We start from the raw sequence: 17,054 nt of genomic DNA, 5'->3' as shown, positions 1-17,054 counted from the left end.
AGTGGTCTGTACGACAGGACTATGCACCTAACTTGGATCCAAGCTGAGCGTGTGGTGCGGGAGGTGAACATCACGTGAAGGACTGTGCCCTACTCTGGGTAGGAGCACTAACACCGGGGGTGCAGGTTATGAGCTCTCTAAGCATCTCAAACCACTACTGAAATATAAACGTGAATACCACTTACCTGGCACTTACCTGTGCGTCCACAGCACCAAATATGCATATGTAAATGTATGCAACTAATAATGCGGCTAAGGGTGCATAATCAATAATAATAATATGCATGGCATAAGACAAATAACCCTTTTTACTCAATTTCTAGGAAAATAATTGTATATAGGTATATACGAAAAACCAAAAGCCCACTCACTGGTATGTGGAAGGGTCGTAGCCCCCTTGCCTCGAGTGACCACGCTCGTCCTCGGGGTATGTATCACCTACATGCGAAACAACTATAAAAACGTCAATTTTAAAGCACATAACCAACTTCTCGTAATAACTTCTCATACATTGCTCAAATTGGACAAATGAATATACCAACGTGCTCTACACAACCTCAGGATCACACCCATATTTTTAGAAAAATTTTCCACCGTCGCACGCGCCCCCACGCGCCGGCCAAGACACGGCCACACGCGCAGGCACGCTGATGGCGTCAACTGACGCCGTAAGGAATATTCCGTCAGTTTTGACAGATTCCGTTAACGACGTCAGGAATATTCCGTCAGACTTGACGGAATATTCCGTCTCCTTCTCCGACGAACCTCCGGTGGCGTCGCCGGCGCCGGAAAACTGGGGAATTTTAAAACTTCGATTTCTTCCTCATTTTTCAACCATTTTTCACGATTCTTGTACCAAAATGACGCCTAGAACTAGGAGAACATAAATATACTACATTTGAGGGTCAAAAGCTACTCGATCATACCTGTCCAAACCTCCCAACTCCGGCCAACTTCAAACGCAGCGATTCCGACGTCAAAACTCTTCCAACGAAGCACTCCGAGACTCCTTGGGACCTCACCAAGTCACCTACGAACTTCAAAATCCCAAAAACGTGCTAAGTTAATTTTGCATGAATAGTACTCAAATCGGACCTTTGTGAAATCTGTTGGAAATGTGCCCTAAAACCAATCATATGATGATACTTTACGAACATTTCACAATGTTAAACTAATGTAGTTTAAATGTAAAGGGCAAAGATTATTGTTTGAGCCGTCTCATATAAATGTTATATGCTTAAACGATAAGTCCAAGGAATATGTGATTGGAAGAATGCGATCTAAAGAAGTTAGATTCATGAGACCATTCTTTCGTTGACACATCCTAAACGTTCCTGATCATAGGATTGTCAATTGGGCATTGACAGTCCGTTAAGATCAGTACGTGCTATGTCTTCTCTCAGGGAGAGTGACTAGTCTCGAGTCATTGGTGTGTGTGACATCAAGACAAGTACGTAAGTGCTCAATAGAGAATGAGTTCACTGAACACGATCAACGAAGAGTTCTCATATTCATGTCACATGAGAACTCATGGTTGGGATAATGCAAATTAGTCTTTTGACCTGAGGCATCACAGTTGTCTTGTGGTTAGGTCCTTAATCTTTGATTATGTCAAAGTCACTCCATCAGGAGGGTGTCCACGGCATCGTTGGGGTTAAGCCACTTAGCCATGGAGGCAAGTGAATGCACAACAAGGGATCTCTAACCTTCAAACTGTTTGAGGGAGAATACTCTATGATATGATTAAGAATCTTTGGCCAAAGTATGAATGAGATTTAGGAATGTGTTCCAAATCACATTCAAGGTAATCATATAAGCACAAGACTCACATTGGATAGTAGACATGAATAAACTATCAAACCAAACAATGTGGTCAAGAGTATTGTATTAGAGAAAGACCGTATTGCATTTGTAATCCTAAAACTGAATAGGTTCTCCACCTTTTCTGATTAGCTTGGGTAACCATGACATGCTGCTAGGCGTCAACCATGGTTTGTGGAAGCCCTAAAAGTGTATTATCACTAACGGGAGAATTGAAAGTAAGTTTCAATTCACAATCGATTTGAAAGAGTTTGAATCGCCCACTGCCTCGCTAAAAGGAACCTAATGGATCGTACACCGTGTAAGGTAGAGATTGAAGATTCAACGGAGATGAGTAAGAATAATTAAATGGTTTAATTATTTATGGCAAGGATTAATTAATATGATTATTAATCAAACGAATAAGTTCGTTAAAAGACCTCGGGATAGTTTTGGACCTTAAGGCCCAATGGGCTTCGAACGTCAAGTCCATTGACTTAAGTTGTGTGACAACTTAATGAATAATGATTCACAAAGGCCCAAATAGCCCAATGAATACCCTAAGGCCGGCCATTTAGAGAAAGAGTGGGTTTTGGACTTATTTACAAGTTTGCCACTCAAATGAATTAAGGTACAAGTATGACTTAATAGCCAAAATTCATTTAGGGTTGTTTTTGGGGAAATTGGAAAAACACAAACTCTCCTTTCTCTCTAGAAATGGCCGGCCACCCTTGAGGAAAACATCTAGCAATCTTACTTCCTCAAGGTCACTCATTTTCTTCTCCAATCTTACCTTGGTGTGGAGACTTAGAGGTTCTCAATTTTGGGAACTTGGAGAAACCTTTTCATCCATTCAAATCCATGGATCTAAGATGCAAGGAATGAAGGCCCTCTCTTTGGGTGATTAGCCTTTGCTTATGCAAAGAGGAATCTACAAAGGTATTGATTTCTCAACTCACTTTGTTTTGAGTTGAGTCTTGGTTCACCTATCTACTAGGCTTTGAAGTTCATGGGTTAAGTTTTGTTTTTGAGTGCATATAAACATGATTCCGCCTTTTAATTGTTAATTGCATGTTGTTGATGTTGCTCAAATGAACTTGTTTTTCAAAAATCTTCCTTCAAGTGGTATCAAGAGCCTAAGTCTAGTAGTTGGTGAATCCTTTTGGGTTTTGTAGTTCATAGTTTGTGATTTGAATGTTGTAATTGTTACAAGCTTTATTCTTGCTTCTTTGAATGTAAATTTTGTTAGAAAATTTGCCATCTCAAATGTTGTAGATGTAGTTCATATGAGCATGAATTTTGGAGCTAAAATTTGGTGCCATGTTTTTGGGGAAATTCGGCCAAATCCAAAGGGTGGATTTTTGGGTTCTTGTTTGACTTGTTAAAAGTGTTTTAAAGTGACTTTTGGAACCCCTATGTACCCTAGTATGGTTGTATGTTATTTCCCTTAAATTTGAGTGGTTTTGGTATGTTTTTGGGTGAAGAATGTTCATGGAGCTCTTATGGGTTTTCATGGATGTTCTTCATTGTTCTTGATACGTTCTTGCCAAGAACAAAAGGTTTGGTGTTTTGATTTATTTCATAAAGTTTTTGTTTTGAAATATTTCTTATGTTTAAATATCTTAGATATTTGTTTTGAAAAATTAAAGAAATTTTAGTGGGTAGGTGTGTAATGATTTATTCCATTTCACACACCCCACTTACAAAACTTTGAAATTTTTTTATATACTTTGCTTCAATGGCCGGCCACCCTACTCAATTAGGGTCCTTGTGGGGCTTTTATGCAATTACATAAAGTTTTGATACTTTTGTGTATTTGTAGTTTGACCCAAAAGTTTACGTTTTTACGTAAAGGTCCAAAATCACTAAAAGGACAAATTGTTTTGCTCCTTTAATGAAGTTTTAGCTTTTGTGGAAATTTTTGGGTTCTAGTTGTAATTACATGAAGTAGTGGACTTTTGTGTTTTTACAAAGTGACCCCAAAAGTTTAAGTTTTGCAAAATGGCCCAAAAGTTGAGGTCATAGCATTTTGGCCCAAATTAGGTAGAGAACAAAATTGTTTTGTCTCTTTAAATGAGAATTGGATTTTCATTTCATTTAGCTCCATTTAAATCAATTCTATGGATACAAAAACCAAATGAAAATGTTGCATTCAAGTTTAATTAGTTAAAGCGTTAATTAATTAAAGAAAGGGTGATTATGAACCTAAGCCTACTATAATTGAGCTATGTGAAAGGCCGTTTCAAATTTGTTTGAACCATGGGAATGTGTAGATTAAATTTTGGTTGTAATTTGATATGATCAATTGTTGTAAAAGAGCATAAGCTCTTCTTTACTTTAAAGTAATTTGATTTGATCAATTGTTGTAAAAGAGCATAAGCTCTTATTTACTTTGAAGTACTCCTTTCTTGTTTTATTCGATATGCATGAAATTGGAGTAGTTGGGTCCAACGCCCAATAAGACAACACGCCTTAATGTGATTAAACGCGTAACTAAAATCAATCACCATCCCTAGACCGAGATTCAACACTAGGCTCGTGTTGAATCGAATCAAAGGTTCATAGTCATCCTAAGGCCCTAAGGCAACTATATAGTCCATCAATGAATGCAAATCTTATGTTAGTAGTACCATATAGTCTTGCTTTAAAAACCGTTTTAAAAGCATAGTGGGAGTATTATATACTACTAAATCAATCATATGGACCAATAGTTGTAATAGGACCAAAATGTTTTAATTGGATTAAAATATATGTTTATATGTGATGAGACCTAAAACCCTCAACAAACCATTATTAAGTTGATAAACGAGAGATGTTTTGAACATTTCTTCGTAGGCCTTCCACCGTGGTGGGCTCCAATCGTTTGTGACTCATGCACCGGCTTCACCCTATAATGGGGAAGTACAAGTATGTGCTTACATCCAAGAGGAGTCCATAAACATATGATGAGGTGAGTGTAGACAACGAGTATGACCAACATGATATAATTCTGAGGTTGTGCTTGAACCTCTACATAAACTAAGCATGGTGGGAATAACTTAACTAAGTGCAATGGTGCCAACATGATATAATTCTGAGGCATTCATTCTCTAGAGGCCAAACTAGATGGGTAATTACAAGAGTTGTAAATGACTAAAGTGTTATTCTCTCATCATTATTTTTGCTAACCAACATGATATAATTTTGAGGTGGGCTTGGTAATGGTGAGTCTCCCATGCCCCGCTAAGAGTTCAATATAACTCTCGAATTCCGATGAGGGATATGGAATTTGCCAAAAATAGTGGGTGGTGCTATTTGATTTAAAGACCCGAATCAAATGGCTTAAAATCAATCAATTTATATTCGTTATGTATTTGTTTACCAATATATTTGCAAACGTTATCCAAAACTTGACAAAGAAAAGCCGAATGCTTTAATTTCCGGACTTAGTTCTACAATCCCATAGATTGTCTTTAATGGCTTGTAGATGTAACTAAGTAGTCTCATCCTCACAATCTTCCTATTGATAATGTATCATTGGAAGAATATGTTAGATAAGTCTAACATGAGAAGGACAACACTTTTAATGTCATAATTCTTCAAATACAAATTGTTGTATGAAGAAATGAGAGTTGCCTTGAACAACTCTTGAAAGTTTGTAATTATGTTTAGAACATAATGGTTGGTTGACAAAAATAGTCCATCAACATGGACTTATGATGATTTTGAATCATTGAGTGTTGAAGTGTTAAACCACTTAACGAGACGGAAATTAGGCAAGGACTTCACCTTTGTGTCCCTATCCTAATGGTTCACTAAGTTTATTGTAAACTATATAGTGAACAATAACCACACACTCTCCAAATTGTTTGATGTGTATTGTTGATGTATATTTCCTTCCTAATGCTAGAATATATTTAGTATAATGGCATAAGCAAGGGTGTCGAATCCACAGGGACTAATTGGACCTATGTAATTACTTGTTTTGCAAGAACTCTAAGAAATGAATCAAACTAAACAAACTAGGCAGATTTGGAAATGAATCAAACTAGTCTAAATAGACAGATTTGTTGTTGTAACTTGAAAGCATGAGAAAATGAAGTAAACACAAATAAATGAATCAACAACTAATGTAATGGGATAGTATCAATGGAAATGAAGCTAGGGATTCGGTTTCACCATTGCTCAACTAAGTCCATGTTTGTCAAGTTAGTTTGTACTCATTCATCTACCTATTTCTTGAGTTTGTTTCATTTGGATATGATCAACCATATGATGTGTGGATTTGATCAAATGTCTCTAATCATGAACCTAATTGTGATGTGCAACTTTGGTTCATAATCAAGATTATGTAATGTACAAGAAACTTTCATAAAACCAAAGGGAATAACTCGGCAGGATGTGTGCAAAACACTCCCTTCATTCATTCACATATCTACCAAGATTATGCATGATGTGTGTTCTAATCTTGGCTACACAACTTTGTGCTTAATTCAAATGATGATCAAACATTAAAATCAACACACTAAGTCACCATTAAAACAGAAAATGAAACAAGAAATAGATGGACAAACTGAGCATTCTAACTTAATTACATGGCAAACTTTGCAAGGTTACATCGAATCCCTAGAGGAAGATTAGTTACACTTCATGTTTACAAAGGTTTAACATAAAAATAAATAACATGAGTGAACATAAGATTAAGAAGGAGAAACCCTTGAAGCAAAACTGATGTTGAAGTCCTTGAAGAGTTCCTTGGTGTTGCTTCTCCAAATGTGGTGCGGATGAAGGTAGAATGGCTTGGTTGGATGGTTTTTGCCCTTGGGACAGAAAATGGACAGAGAATGGAGTGAAATGGGAGAGGTTATGGGTGTGTAATGGACTGGTTGAAGAAGAAAACTTGCGGAACCCCCCTCTTGGTGAAGTGAGACTTGTTTTATAGAAAGGAATGTGTCTCCAACATTCAGATTGGATCTGGAATATGTTTAATTCAGATGGCAGTGCATAAGTCAGCTAGAATGATGGGTTTCTGAGGTAGTGGACGCATGGCATGGACAAGATCTGCAAGTATGTGTTAATGTATTCAAAGAAGCATGTGCCCTTGCTGCAACAAGTGAGTGGAACCTGCAAAGGTGAATTGGATCACCAGAAATTGTTTGTACAAATCTGGAAAGGGGAATAAAGCACACGGCATGAACAAGGAATGAGTGAATTTCTGGAATAATGGGTGAATAACAAAAGGGAGATGTGCAAGCATGTGGATTTCTGCAAAGATGAAACATGAGAAAGATAATGGAATGCACGGAATGGATGTGAGCATGCATGTGAATGCATGTTTTGGTGTTTAGAAATGCATAATCTGACTTGGAACCACATGGGATTTGCATGACATGATTGTGTTTGTTGGTGGAAATATGGCTGAATGTTTTAGTTAATGGGAATGGGTGTGGAAGTGCACGGGATGGACATGAATGAGTTGGAAATGCAAAGGGAGCTGGAAATGCATGTGAGTAGTGCTCGGCAAGGTGTTTGAACATGCATGTGAATGCATGTTTTGGTGTTGGAACCACCCAATCTGACTTCAATCTTTTTGCCTTGTTTAGATTCACCCAATATGGCCGAATTGCACCACATTCCTTCATTAGCCTTCCAAATGATCTTATTACACACTTGGCTGCACACTAACACCAAACAATGTAAAATGCAACTAGTTTAATCCAAAACAATCACAAAGACGCCAAATAAGGAGGATATAAATGCATGCAAAGTGTGACTTATCAAATACCCCCAAACCTGGTTTTTGCTAGTCCTCGAGCAAACTTAAAACTAAAACACACAAAACACAAACATCTAACTAAACCACTTTCGCTGGCCAAACGATTGCACTGAGCATGTGCAACAAGCCTTTGAACCCCTAGGTGTCCCTAGTTGGAGGAGTTGTGTCTCCTGAGGGTTTACAGTGATGACACCCACAAACATTTACAAAATCTGCAAACAACTTGGTTAATACATGCTTTAAACAAACTAATAAGAACCAATGAAGATTTTGTCATTCATTCAACTCAAAAGATTGCCACTTCCAAGAATCGTATCAATTGTAACGTATAAAGATATTTCTCCATATCTTACAACTTCAAAGTCACCATACCCAAATGTTTAAGATAGAATTCGCCTCAACTCTACTCCTCACAGATTTCACTCAAATTTTTCACTCAGATCCTAAGGTTTAATCCCTCCACAACCATATATGAGTGAAATTATGTAAAGGGAATCAAAATTCTCACATATGAAATCTGGAATGGAAGCACAATTTCTGAGTAGATCTCATGAAATGAATCAAATGCTAAAAATATAGATAACACACACATTTACCATCACCCATGAATACATCCTCAATGATCAGCTAGGTCTTTCTCAAGATTGTAATGTAAGGCTTAGGTTATAGGTTACGAGAGAAGTGATATGAAATACTAGAGTTTGGGGCATACCAAAGTGTTCTTGAGGATCATGCTCTTCACTTGCATTTGTTTTCTTTCTTCTTTGTTTTTGGCATCCAGGCCCTATGTCTTATAATGAGGAGATTTGGAACTTGTATCCATTTTAATTCTCTTTTTTTTTTTTTTTTTTTAGAAGCATCTTCAACATAGGTGCCCTCGGTACATGCCACAATCTTGTTCTAAGCTCAATTTACCTTTAGTCTTCATCACCTTGGTATTCCCCAAATTATAAGGTATGGCTTGTAATGGGCTAGAATGGGTAGAGTATGGTGTGGGTGATGAAAGAGTTAGGCTAAAGTGTTTGGCTGCAACGAGGGTGAATGGAGCACACAAATGGGTAGGATTTAAGCCTTTTAGTAGTTAAACATGCATAGCCTAACATCATCTCATTGAGTTCATTCATGAATGATACTAAATACATGGTATCAGCAAAGGAGAATGATTCTTAGCATCCAAACGAAATAGAAATAATGAGATCATTTAAAGTGAAAATGAAAGAAAAAGATAGGAGTAGAAACACTTTAAACCCTCTCAAAGAAGCAATTAGGCTCAAAATAACTCACTAGGGTAGTCTCCACTATTCTTCTTCCAGAATTTGAGTATGGTACCTCTATCATCATAATTTCAAGAGTTATAGTTTTATAAATGACAACAAGATGCAACTCTTTTCCATAGCAACCCAATCGTTTGTTTCCAAACATAGTCCTCATATACATTCGTATTAGCATGCAAAAACACTCTTAACCGAAACTAACACCTCAAACAAACATAACACAAAACAAACCTTCCATCCCACCCCCAAACCTAACCTAAACATTGTCCTCGATGTTTTAAAATTGTATGCAATGCAATTAGGCAAAGAATATGGAATGGTAATAACATAAACACAAAATAAGGAAAGAACACAAACCACACTAGGTTGCCTCCTAGCAAGCGCTTTATTTAATGTCTAGGCAAGACATGGTAGCTTGTTCATGGTGTTGTAAATTCAAGAAAATCTACAACTTGATACACTGGCTCTTCCTCCACTTTATCCAAGTATGGTTTCAATCGCTGCCCGTTGACTTTAAAAGAAGTGCCATTCTTCATGTTCTCTATCTCCACAGCTCCATGGGGAAATGTTTGCAGCACTTTGAATGGTCCCACCCACCTAGACTTCAGTTTTCCTGGAAAAAGTCTCAAACGTGAGTCATACAAAAGTACCTTCATACCTTGGTGAAACTCCTTCCTTAGGATGGCCTTGTCATGATAGAGCTTAGTCCGTTCCTTGTAGATTTTGGCATTCTCATATGCCTCATTTCTAAGCTCTTCTAACTCATTAAGTTGGAGCTTCCTTGCTACTCCAGCATCCTTGTAATCAAAGTTGAACTTCTTGATGGCCCAATATGCACGGTGTTCAAGCTCCATTGGCAAATGACAAGCTTTCCCAAACACAAGGCGATAAGGACTCATGCCAATGGGGGTCTTGTATGCTGTTCTATATGCCCATAGTGCATCATTTAACCTCAATGACCAATCCTTCCTTGTAGGGCTCACAGTCTTCATCAAAATGTTCTTGATCTCCCTATTGCTAATCTCCACTTGTCCTGAGGTCTGAGGATGGTACGGGGTTGCCACTTTGTGGTTGATGTTGTACTTCTTCATCAAGGATTCAAAAGGTTTGTTGCAGAAATGGCTGCCACCATCACTAATAATAGCTCTTGGGGTTCCAAACCTACAAAAAATCACATCTTTAAGAAAATTCAACACAACCTTATGATCATTAGTTCTTGTAGCAATGGCTTCAACCCATTTGGATACGTAATCCACAGCCACTAATATGTATAAGTAGCCAAAAGAGGATGGAAATGGTCCCATGAAATCGATTCCCCAAACATCAAAGAGTTCCACCACCAAAATGTTGTTCAATGGCATCTCATTTCTTCGACTAATGTCCCTCATTTTCTGGCACCTATCACATTTAGAGCAAAAATCAAAAGCATCTTTGAATAAAGTAGGCCAAAAGAAACCAGATTGTAAAACCTTTAGAGATGTCTTTTTGGCACCAAAATGGCCTCCACATGCCAATGTGTGGCTAAATGTTAGGATGCTTTGTTGCTCACTCTCTGGGACACATCTCCTAATGATTTGATCAGGGCAATATTTAAACAAATATGGTTCGTCCCAAACGTAGTGCTTTACCATGGCAAGGAACTTCTTTCTTCCCTGAAAAGAAAGATCATTTCTCATTATACCACAAACAAGATAATTAACAAAATCTGCATACCATGGTTCTTTTTCTTGAACAACAAGGAGTTGTTCATCTGGAAATGATTCATTTAGGGGCAAGGGTTGTCCAACTCCATGGTTTTCATTAAGCCTGGACAAATGGTCAGCCACAACATTATCACTGCCCTTCTTATCTCGAATTTCCAAGTCAAACTCTTGTAGTAAGAGTATCCATCTAATCAAGCGTGGTTTAGCATCCTTCTTTGTCATCAAGTACCTAAGGGCTGCATGATCAGAAAACACAATAACTTTAGATCCCACAAGATATGACCTAAACTTTTCTAAGGCAAAAACAACAGCAAGCAACTCCTTTTCAGTTGTGGAATAGTTAAGTTGAGCATCATGCAGAGTCCTACTTGCATAGTAGATCACATGTGGAAGCTTGTTCACCCTTTGCCCTAAAACTGCACCAATAGCATAGTCAGAGGCATCACACATTAATTCAAAAGGTAACGACCAATCTGGTGCCATAATAATAGGGGCCGAGGTTAGTTCATATTTCAAAGCATTGAATGCATCCATACAAGCCTTATCAAAATGAAATACAACATCTTTAGCTAACAGATTGCATAATGGACGAGTGATCATTGAAAAGTTCTTAATGAAACGACGATAAAAACCCGCATGGCCCAAAAAACTTCTTACTCCCTTCACAGTGGTGGGGGCTACCATATTGGTGATGACGTCAATTTTGGCTTTGTCCACCTCCATTCCTTTGCTAGAGATTACATGTCCTAACACAATTCCTTGTTTCACCATAAACTGGCACTTTTCCCAATTGAGAACCAAATTTGTTTCCTGACATCTTTGAAGTACTAAGGAGAGATGGTTAAGACATTCATCAAAAGAGGAACCAAACACTGAGAAGTCATCCATAAATACCTCAATGAATCTTTCTACCATGTCAGAAAAGATGGCCAACATGCATCTTTGGAATGTTGCTGGAGCATTGCAAAGTCCAAAAGGCATTCTCCTGTATGCAAATGTGCCAAAGGGGCAGGTAAAGGTTGTTTTCTCTTGATCCTCCGGAGCAATTGCAATTTGATTGTAACCTGAGTAACCATCAAGAAAACAATAATGTGAGTAACCTGCCAATCTCTCAAGCATTTGATCTATGAAAGGCATAGGAAAGTAATCTTTTCTAGTGCTAGAATTCAACTTCCTGTAATCGGTGCAAACACGCCAACTGGCCGTGGGCTTTGTGGGCACAAGCTCATTGTTTTCATTCCTCATCACAGTGATTCCCACCTTCTTAGGCACCACTTGAATAGCACTCACCCATTTGCTATTAGAAATGGGATATATGATCCCCACATCTAACAATTTCAACACCTCATTCCTAACAACCTCATTCATGTGTGGATTGAGTCTTCTTTGTGGCTCACGGCTTGTTTTTGCTCCTTCCTCCAAAAGGATCTTATGCATGCACATGGTAGGGCTTATTCCTTTGATATCTGCAATAGACCAACCAAAAACTGATTTGAACTCTTTTAACACCCTAATTAGTTTATCTTCTTCATTTGGGGTGAGGTCAGAAGCTATGATAATTCGAAGAGTTTCAAGTTTAGCTAGATATGCATATTTTAGATGTGGTGGAAGTGGTTTAAGTTCAAGTTTTGGTGCCTTAACAGTGGAAGGAGTTAGATGTGACATTGATAGTTCTAAAGGCTCTAAAAGAGGTGAAACATTCAAAGGATACAATGCTAATGCTTCCAAGGCAGCTACTTCTTCCATGAGTGCATCTTCTTCATCAAACTCATCTTGAGATTGACTCAAAACAGTTTGTAATGGTTCATTCGATTGTGCCTGCAAGAACTTAGAGAATACCAATGAATCAAGTACATCAATGGCATAACAATCAAGAGATGAAGAAGGATGAGAAAGAGATTCAAACACTTTGAATTGAACTGTCTCTCCTAACACTGTCATAGTGAGGAGTCCATTTTGCACATCAATGATGGTCTTGGCCGTGGCCATGAAAGGTCTCCCAAGCAATATTGGCAACTCACGATCATGTATAGGAGCTTCTTCCATGTCCAACACTACAAAATCTGCAGGCAAGATTAGTTTATCAACTTGAACTAGAATATCTTCTACTATACCTCTTGGATATTTCACGGATCTGTTTGCAAGTTGTAATGAAATGGTGGTGGCTTTCAAATCTCCCAAACCTAGTTGAAGGTACACTGAATAAGGCATTAAGTTGATGCTAGCACCCAAATCAAGCATCGCCTTCTCTACTTTCTTGTCCCCTATGGTGATGTTGATAGAGAAACTTCCTGGATCCTTGAGCTTTGGTGGAAGTTTTCTTTGCAAAACTGCACTTACATTCTCAGACACCACTACCTTCTCATGTGGTCCATACTTCCTTTTGTAGCTGTTTAACTCCTTGAAGAACTTCCCATGCATGTTCCTAATGACATCAAGCAAAGGTAAGTTAACATTCACTTTGCTTAGTATATCAAAAATTTCCTTAAATGACTTATCCTGCTTGCTCTTGGCAAGTCTTCCAGGGAATGGTATTGGTGGAGTGTATGGTTTCTCGATTTGGTGCTTCAAATGAGGAAGTAGCATGGCTTGGTTCCTCATTTGGTTTCTCATTGTCTCCTTGAGTAACACCTGCATTCACATGATCATATTCATTAGTAACTTCATTGCCAACTCTATTATCAATAACCTTACCACTTCTAAGTGTAGTGATTGCTTTGGCTTGTTCTTGGTTCCTTTGGAGTATCACGGGTTGGCTTGGAAACTTCCCAACCTCTCTTTGGTTCAAGGCATCTGCAATCTGCCCCAATTGTGTCTCCATTTTGGTTAGGGCTGCCGAATGTTGTTGGAGAGTGCTATTTGTGGAATGTTGGAATTGCAAGGTGTTTTGGGCTAACAACTTAACCGTATCCTCTAGAGTAGTGGCAGGTTTTGGTTGGAAATTTTGGAAATTGTTGCTCTTCCACGAAAGATTGGGATGGTCTCTCCAACTTGGGTTATAAGTATTGGAATACACATCATTCCTTGGCCTTTGATTGTAAGAATTCATGAGGTTCACTTGCTCTTGAACATACTCGGGATAAGCCTCCCTAGATGGACATTGGTGAGTAGGATGGCTTGGTATGTTGCAAATGGCACACACTTCATTTGCTTTTGGCACCATGTTGAGCACGGATTCAAGCTTCCTTTCTAGGTTAGCTACCTGCAACAAAAGCTCATGATTAGAACTTGTTTCATAGACTACAACTTTCTTACCCCTTAAATCTTTGTGTTGAGCATTAGACCCCAACATCTCATAAATGTTATATGACTCTTGAGCATTCTTTTTCTTCAATGCTCCACCTGCTGCATTATCCACAGTTGATTGACAATTTTGGGTTAGTCCATCATAAAAAATTTGCATTTGTAAGTGAAAAGGTAACCCATGGTGTGGACATTGCAACAAGAGGCCTTTAAAACGCTCCCAACACTCATTGAAAGGTTCTCCATCATCTTGTTTGAAGTTGAAGATTTGTCCCCTTAATGTGGCTGTCTTTTGAGTGGAAAAGAACTTCTCCAAGAACTTCTTAGCCACGGCATCCCATGTAGTGAGGGAACCTGGTGTTAGAGTCATCAACCAACTCTTGGCCTTATCTTTCAAGGTGTAAGGAAACACTTTTGGTTCTCAATTGGGAAAAGTGCCAGTTTATGGTGAAACAAGGAATTGTGTTAGGACATGTAATCTCTAGCAAAGGAATGGAGGTGGACAAAGCCAAAATTGACGTCATCACCAATATTGTAAAATTCTTTAATATGAGCTAAAGGGTCTTCATTAGGTAAGCCATAAAATGAGGGAAACATATGAAAATGTGAAGATTTGAGATCATAGTTTCTAGCTTCTGTGGGCAGCAAGATGCATGATGGTGAATTTGGTATGATTGGTTGAGCAAAGTCCTCCAAAGCTCTAAGTTCATCTTGGTTGCCCGCCATCTCTTCCTCTCTTTCCCAATCAAATTGCTCAGATCCTTTACTTGTTGAACTAGGTGAAGTCCTTTCCTCTTCCTCACGGATTAGGGATGAACTTGATGGCAGAAAGTTGTCCACAGTGTGGCCTTTTAACCGTTCAATTCTTTGGCCTAACTCAACAAGTCTATTTGACATATACTACCTGAAATAAAATACACAAGTGTGAATGAAAATCAACTAGCAAACAACAATGAAATGAATAAAAATAAACTTAAAAACGTTTGAAAGGACTCAAGGGACTCAAAACAGATTCACAAGACTCAAAACAAGCTAAAAACTCTCAAAACTGCCTAAAAACACAAACTGGGCAGTTTTGACACTAAACTCAATTTTGGACGAAAATTAGGTTTGAGCTTGACTCAAAATGCTTCAAAACACAAGATAAGACAGATTCTAAGCCTAAAACTTAACAAAATATGGGGAGAAATTGTATTTGGACGAAATGCAATTAAATGGACAGATTATAACGAAAGCAGATTGTAAAGCAAATTGATGTAAACCAATGAATAATGGAATGGCTAAGGGATTCTTTTCCACACATGAAATGTATGCAACTTAAATCAACTTCCAGTTATCAATTTGACAAGTTATGAACCTTGACACTAATCAAAATAGCAAACAAGCAATTACAAGGGACTGAAATCAGTCCCCGGCAACGACGCCATTTTTGTTGATGTATATTTCCTTCCTAATGCTAGAATATATTTAGTATAATGGCATAAGCAAGGGTGTCGAATCCACAGGGACTAATTGGACCTATGTAATTACTTGTTTTGCAAGAACTCTAAGAAATGAATCAAACTAAACAAACTAGGCAGATTTGGAAATGAATCAAACTAGTCTAAATAGACAGATTTGTTGTTGTAACTTGAAAGCATGAGAAAATGAAGTAAACACAAATAAATGAATCAACAACTAATGTAATGGGATAGTATCAATGGAAATGAAGCTAGGGATTCGGTTTCACCATTGCTCAACTAAGTCCATGTTTGTCAAGTTAGTTTGTACTCATTCATCTACCTATTTCTTGAGTTTGTTTCATTTGGATATGATCAACCATATGATGTGTGGATTTGATCAAATGTCTCTAATCATGAACCTAATTGTGATGTGCAACTTTGGTTCATAATCAAGATTATGTAATGTACAAGAAACTTTCATAAAACCAAAAGGAATAACTCGGCAGGATGTGTGCAAAACACTCCCTTCATTCATTCACATATCTACCAAGATTATGCATGATGTGTGTTCTAATCTTGGCTACACAACTTTGTGATTAATTCAAATGATGATCAAACATTAAAATCAACACACTAAGTCACCATTAAAACAGAAAATGAAACAAGAAATAGATGGACAAACTGAGCATTCTAACTTAATTACATGGCAAACTTTGCAAGGTTACATCGAATCCCTAGAGGAAGATTAGTTACACTTCATGTTTACAAAGGTTTAACATAAAAATAAATAACATGAGTGAACATAAGATTAAGAAGGAGAAACCCTTGAAGCAAAACTGATGTTGAAGTCCTTGAAGAGTTCCTTGGTGTTGCTTCTCCAAATGTGGTGCGGATGAAGGTAGAATGGCTTGGTTGGATGGTTTCTGCCCTTGGGACAGAAAATGGACAGAGAATGGAGTGAAATGGGAGAGGTTATGGGTGTGTAATGGACTGGTTGAAGAAGAAAACTTGCGGAACCCCCCTCTTGGTGAAGTGAGACTTGTTTTATAGAAAGGAATGTGTCTCCAACATTCAGATTGGATCTGGAATATGTTTAATTCAGATGGCAGTGCATAAGTCAGCTAGAATGATGGGTTTCTGAGGTAGTGGACGCATGGCATGGACAAGATCTGCAAGTATGTGTTAATGTATTCAAAGAAGCATGTGCCCTTGCTGCAACAAGTGAGTGGAACCTGTGAAGGTGAATTGGATCACCAGAAATTGTTTGTACAAATCTGGAAAGGGGAATAAAGCACACGGCATGAACAAGGAATGAGTGAATTTCTGGAATAATGGGTGAATAACAAAAGGGAGATGTGCAAGCATGTGGATTTCTGCAAAGATGAAACATGAGAAAGATAATGGAATGCACGGAATGGATGTGAGCATGCATGTGAATGCATGTTTTGGTGTTTAGAAATGCATAATCTGACTTGGAACCACATGGGATTTGCATGACATGATTGTGTTTGTTGGTGGAAATATGGCTGAATGTTTTAGTTAATGGGAATGGGTGTGGAAGTGCACGGGATGGACATGAATGAGTTGGAAATGCAAAGGGAGCTGGAAATGCATGTGAGTAGTGCTCGGCAAGGTGTTTGAACATGCATGTGAATGCATGTTTTGGTGTTGGAACCACCCAATCTGACTTCAATCTTTTTGCCTTGTTTAGATTCACCCAATATGGCCGAATTGCACCACATTCCTTCATTAGCCTTCCAAATGATCTTATTACACACTTGGCTGCACACTAACACCAAACAATGTAAAATGCAACTAGTTTAATCCAAAACAATCA

General features: G+C 38.1%; 1 non-coding gene across 1 annotated transcript; it reads left to right on the top strand.

Annotated features, from left to right (window-relative positions):
* Nucleotides 1-13,951: 13,951 nt before the first annotated feature.
* Nucleotides 13,952-14,062, top strand: LOC148694345 (small nucleolar RNA R71). The gene has a single exon (XR_015967092.1). It is a non-coding gene; the product is annotated as a small nucleolar RNA R71 (small nucleolar RNA).
* The last annotated feature ends 2,992 nt before the right edge of the window (nucleotides 14,063-17,054 follow it).

This window comes from Pyrus communis, chromosome 9, assembly GCF_041283825.1.
Source record: "Pyrus communis isolate YQ-2024b chromosome 9, ASM4128382v1, whole genome shotgun sequence".
Classification (NCBI taxonomy): domain Eukaryota; kingdom Viridiplantae; phylum Streptophyta; class Magnoliopsida; order Rosales; family Rosaceae; genus Pyrus; species Pyrus communis.
Note: the sequence above shows the minus strand (reverse complement) of the source record. Positions and strands in the feature narration are given on the sequence as shown.